Source organism: Olea europaea, unplaced genomic scaffold, assembly GCF_002742605.1.
Source record: "Olea europaea var. sylvestris unplaced genomic scaffold, O_europaea_v1 scaffold1809, whole genome shotgun sequence".
Classification (NCBI taxonomy): Eukaryota; Viridiplantae; Streptophyta; class Magnoliopsida; order Lamiales; family Oleaceae; genus Olea; species Olea europaea.
In genome coordinates, this window is record NW_019235840.1 from 1 (window position 1) to 6436 (window position 6436).

Here is a 6436-nt window from a genome sequence, read left to right on the forward strand (position 1 = left end):
AAAAAAAAAAACACCTTTTTCAACATTCAAAAACATTGTCGAAGGCTTTTTGCAACGTTCAGATGTATGTTGCAAACCTCGGTGTTGCCATAAAGTGGATGGATACGGCAACGTTTTTCAAGTGTTGCTAATATCACTTTTTGCAACGTTTTTCGAACGTTACAATAACTTTTCGCAATATTTTTTGATTGTTGCTAATAATGTTTTAGCAACATTTTAAGACTATTGCTAATAATCTTTGAGAAACTTTGTGAAAAACCTACTTGCAACATTTTTCAATGTTGCCTTAACCTATTTGCAACATTTAAAAAATGTTATCTTTTCGTTTATTTTCAAGTTTTCGCAACATTTTTTGAACATTGTCTTTACTCTTTTGCAACATTTTTTGAACGTTGCCTTAACCTATTTCAACATTGAAAAAATGTTCCCTTTACTTTTATTTTCAAGTTTTCGTAATATTTTTTATGATTGTTTTTACTCTTTTACAACATTTTTTGAACATTGTCTTTAACTTATTTGAACATTTTTTTAGTGTTGCCTTTTTTCTAATTAATTTGCAAGATTTTTTTCTTTTTTTAATTATTTCACTTGTTTTTATATTAATCAATATATCTAGAGATTTTTTTTTAAATTTCTATACTAAAATTTGCAAATTAAGTAACATAATTAAATATCCTTTTCATAGTGCATGAAATTGAGATTGAAATTTCATTACATATTTTTAACCCATATAAAATAGGAAATGGAAAGATATGTCATCTTCTTCTCGTATCTCCATTTCATCAAACTACCATGAATGCACTATGAGCATACTAAACAGAATTCGCAATGTAAAAATGTAGGAGCTCTGCTTGGTTTTACCTGCAAGAAAAATGAGATATAATCATGTGCTATTTCTCCAAGTATATCAACCAGATTAATAGAGCCAAACATTGAAAACCATTTGATACAGAAATTAGTACCAAGTAGAATAGTACTCCTAAGAAACTACCAATGGTAGCATGCTACTAGGAACTCTATGAAATGATAGCAAAGCTTGATTCATAACTCATATATGTAAATACAACTAGAATTGATTTCAAAAATGGAAATAGACTCACACATATATGTAGTTAGTCCACGAAACATACCTTCATCAAATGAGTCTAATACTATTCTTTGGCCAAGCAATAGTACCACCCATGGCTTTACTAAGAGTTCAAAGTTCATGTGTGGGCCTATGTAAGGTCAACTTACCCACATACACTTCCTCAACTCAAAACCTTCCAATAGTCTTGTTTGAGTGGCAAGTGATACACCTTTGCACTTGTGTCTGTGGTTGCAATCTTTCTTTTCGATATAATTTCTTCATCCTCAAACATGTACCAATACAATTGTTGACACTTTGCATTTTCCATATGTGCAGTACCTCCTTGGACATCACTTTCTTAATGTGACTACAAATTCACAATAAAAAATATTCTTTTTTAAATAAGTATGCCATATAATCTGGATTTATATTGAATAAACATTTAATAATGTAGGATACAAAAACTTGAGGAGTAAAAGTACGTGAACTCCTATCCTCCATTTTCTGTAAGATGATAGAAAAATTATAAAAGTAAATCAACTGTAATTTGCTAGATTAAGCCCCATGACCATAGTATATATAATGGTAAAAGATCATAACCTGTTGAGATAGTTTGAGAAGTGTTTCAACATTTTCTTCTAATGCTCCCATCCTTTCGAACTAAATTTGTAGTTGACTTTGAAGTTCTCTAACTCCTACATTACTTTGAATTTGTCCATCTACTTTTGATGGTGCAACTCCAAATCCAAGACCTTTAACTCTTCCATGACGTTCAGGACTTAAAACTCGAGCAACGGCATTATTGCAAATGGAGCTTCTATTGGTGTATCAAAAATTGATTGGGCACACTCTTCAATCCTTCCTGTAGTCATGGAACTCAAATTTTATGTTAACAAGTAGTACATATAATAAATCAAATTATTCTTAATTGAACATTGATATAATACAAATACTAAAGTTTCGGCAACTACTTCATTTATCGATTTTTCATCTTTTCTAAGATGTCCATAAGTCCATACTTTAGTTTTCAATCCTTTTATGTCTGGATTATCTTTTCTCTGCAATAAAAATTTAGTAATTACATATACTAGAATGGGACAACTCAAATAAGAAGATTAGATATGTTTGTAATTTTACCATTTCATAAGCAATGTGTGGCGAACCCTTTTGATCCATAGTGTGGACAAGCTTCTGAGATGTTCTCATGTTGCTAAACTTGGAACTTCTTTCAATATTAAGAAAACCAAAAAGCATAAAGGTACAATAATTATAAAAAGTTGAAGCTTCATACACAAATATACTTACACGAAAGTCAACAGAAAACGTATCCTAGACAAATTTTTCCCATACTTCTTCAAATTCAACATTCTTCAATCTAAGAAGGGCCATTGTGCATGCTCTATTCATAGATGATTCGACTTAAGTTCTCATTTGTTTTCTTAGCCTTGATTTGAATGTTTTCCAATACTTTCCCATATATTGAAATGTTCTTTTTTGATAGTAATCACTCACATTGAACTTTTGTTGTACTTGCATACAAAAATAAATCAAAGACTAAAATGAATATAGCGTAATAATCTTAAAAGATAGTTAAGAAGTATACCTGTTCGAAATTCGAAAGTTATGTTTTTTTTCTTTCCATCAACCAAANAGCGTAATAATCTTAAAAGATAGTTAAGAAGTATACCTGTTCGAAATTCGAAAGTTATGTTTTTTTTCTTTCCATCAACCAAATGTCAATCTTTAATTACAGTAGGCACATGTTCTCGTACCATGGCTCCAATTATGCTAGAAAATTTATTTGAGTTATGGCCAACTACTTGCCCATATTCATTAAATTCGAGATCCATCTTCTGATAACTATTTTCAGAAATCATTTTCAGCTTCTGGATTTGCATTTGTATTCTAGGTGTTTTGCTCATCATCAATTAGAGTAGCTATATAATTTTCTGGTTTGCTCGACAATAGTAGTCTCTTATTGGTCTCTCAAATTGCCATAGGAATTGCAGTCTCCATTGTTCAAAATTCTTGGAAGCTCATTTAGTTGACTTTAACAATGTAATATGGAAAACAAAAGACAAATAAAATTATTTTCAAACTCAACAAATATCTTACACAAATATAAGAATACACAATTACCTTAGATTTGTCCATTTTTATACAATATGTTTTGCACTGTCAATTGATTCGAAAGATGACCTACAGATAGAATACGAATCTATAACACAAAAAAACAAAGGTTAGAGATCTTAAAATATTCAAAATATTCAATTTTTCATCACAATATGAATACTAAGTATATCACATGTTAAAATATTTAAAAAAAATTTTGAGGATGTAAGCTAGTTACCAAACTACTCTACGTATTACATAATAAGCTTTTCATGTCTATCCTATAATTCTCATCCTCGTCAAGGTCATCTATAATTCGTTGTGATATATCTAGTGGTATAGTTGCCTCATAAGTAGTATCTTCTTCCATGTGTGATGCATGAAAGTTTCTTGGTGGTGCTTGCAAAGTAACATACCAACTAGATATTTCATTATCCCTTGAATAAAAGACTTGTTTCGCCTTTTTCGGCAAGATGAAAGGATCATTTTCAATTTGTCTGAGTCCCTTGTTAAAGTTAACCAGATGAATAAATCTTTCTATTTTATTTCATTCGCGATATTTGCCCAATCACAATTGAATATTGGAACATGAAATGTGTTATAATCAAGAGCTATAACATCGCGTAGAACTCCATAATAAAGAACTTGCCCAACATATGTGCATTATCTTTTGTATTGGATTCACAAATAGTTGTTGCTTCAACTAAAATGCCACTGTTTTGGCAAGATTTTTCTTCATCTTTAGTGTGAGATCGAAGACCATTTATGATCAATCCAAAACATGGCATGGATTGGCATCTAGCACCACATGCAAGCCACATCAAATTGTTCAAAACATTTTCCATCAACAGCTGATCTTCAATCTGTTTTTTTTTTTTTTAATGTTAGAAATAAAGTAACTAATAGAACTACTAGACTTAATATTTTTTATGTGTATCCCAACTTTATCATCCAACCAGGCAGCAAAAGAATCAATGTGCTTCTTATACAATAAAGTCTTATTTTTTTCTAGTCACTTGTCAAAACTCTTGAGTTTATCCATATGCATCCTAGGTAAATACAATTTATCAAAAAATAAATATAGTAGAACAACTTCAAATTTATCGAAGTAGATATTTAATAAACATACTCTATGAATAGATGAACTTCTGTACTATTTAACAACACATAGTGATGAACAACTCTCAACATGTGATGGTACAAGCAGCTTCCCTTTAGATATTATACGCCCTACAACCAATAAATCATTGTCATATTGTTCGTTGCGTATAAGCTTTGATCCTATTTCAGACGCTTGTGTTATGTATTTGCTACAAAACATTGCATTTTCTTTAACATTATACCGTCCATCCATGCTCCCTTCATGCCGTGCATGATTCATAACTTACCCTTGCAACACTTTCATATACCTATACAAATACAAATAATTAAAACATATTTGATAATGAATTTAACTTTTGGAATAATTTGAATGAGTATTACCTCTCGAAAGGGTACATCGTATTGTACTAGTCACGACAAATAGGGCATGGAACTTTTTCCTTGATCGGCCATCCAGATATATTTTCATATGCAGGAAAATCATGTATTGTTTACATTAAAATAGCTTTTAAATTGAATGTAGACTTCATAACTGCATTATACGCTCAACCATATCACTCCATAACAACATTATCTCAGCTACAGGTGGTGCCAAATAAACATCTATGTTATTACCATGCTGCTTTGGTCCCGAAATCAATAAACTCAACGTTAAACTTTCCTTTAACATGTATAATGAGGGAGGCAAGTTCTATATAGTTAAAATTACTGACCAATTAGAGCTAAGATCTTTGAAAGGACTATATCTATCAGTAGCAAGACGTAATAAAATATTTCGAGGATCTAGCGCAAAATGTGACACCTTTTGTTAATTGTTTCTCAACTCAATAAATCAACCGGATGCCTAATTTTGTCGTCTAAACATTTATTACTTAAGAACCATCTAAGTTGTAATGCCATCTCATCTATTCCGAACATTCTCTTAAGTCTTGGTATTATAAGAAAATAACGAAAGACTTTTGCTGGAATTTTATTCTCAATTTTTTAGCCCTTTGGTTATCTTTCCATCTTAAGGAACCACATGTTTGTCATACCTCAGCATGTTCAAGTTTCTTTCTATATGGACAACAATCATTATAGCAAGCATGTATCTTCTTATAGCCAAGCACAAATGTATTGACAATTTTTTTAGCCTATAAAATGAGTTCAGAAATGTATTATTCTTTGGCAACATGTCTCGAACAAGATTTATTAGTTCATCTAAACCCCTGTCTCATAAACCATGTGAACTTTATGCTTAAATATAGTAAGAGAAGCTAACATCTTCGTAAGTGCCTTACAACCAGATATAAAGGAGTTTCAGTATCATCAATTAAACATTCGAGCTCTTTCTTTCTTCTCTCAAGAGAATTTTCAGAATCTACATTATGTTATGCATAGAAGTCCTTTAACTTCCTATTTCACTCGAGCATTTCTACATCGACCAAATTTGTTTCATTTGATTGTTCTCCATGAAATATCAAGACGATGTATGCATCATCCATACCCTTAATAACTAAATGTTCGTAGACTATATCATAATGGCGATGCATTAGATTCCTACACTTAACACAATGGCATATTATCATTTTTGAATTACAATTTTCATGAGTTCTTTCTACAAAATTATGTGACCCATCTTTATATTGTTCTGAAAATCTACAAGTTAAAAATTATGATCATTATATATTAATTTTTTTTATTTGACATAGACTTGAAAGATTAATTTTAGATGATAACTTTTATAAGTACAGCCGCTCTTTGTCCATTATAGGCAATGTTTGTAAGGGGTGAACACCATGAAGATGGTTAGAAAATGTACGATCATATCTACCGTGAAATCAGAATATATAAAAAGACTAATGGAGACATATGTGGTCATAGCAATTGGAACATTTCTAATCTTAGATTGACCCTGTTCTACTCTTGTAGATCTAATTTTGACGAGAAATTCAACCCCTAAGTCAATTTTTGCCTCTTAAAAACGGAAAAAAGAATGCAAAAGAATTTCAACAAACATTTAAATTAAACAAATTCTCTGTCATCAATTAAGATAAAGAACAAAGGTCTAATTTTGAATTTAAATAAGATACATTGATATCCCAACACAGCAAGAAGCTATAATACAATACAAAACCATGTAAAATAAAGAGACCAAAGGGGTTGAAATGCTTA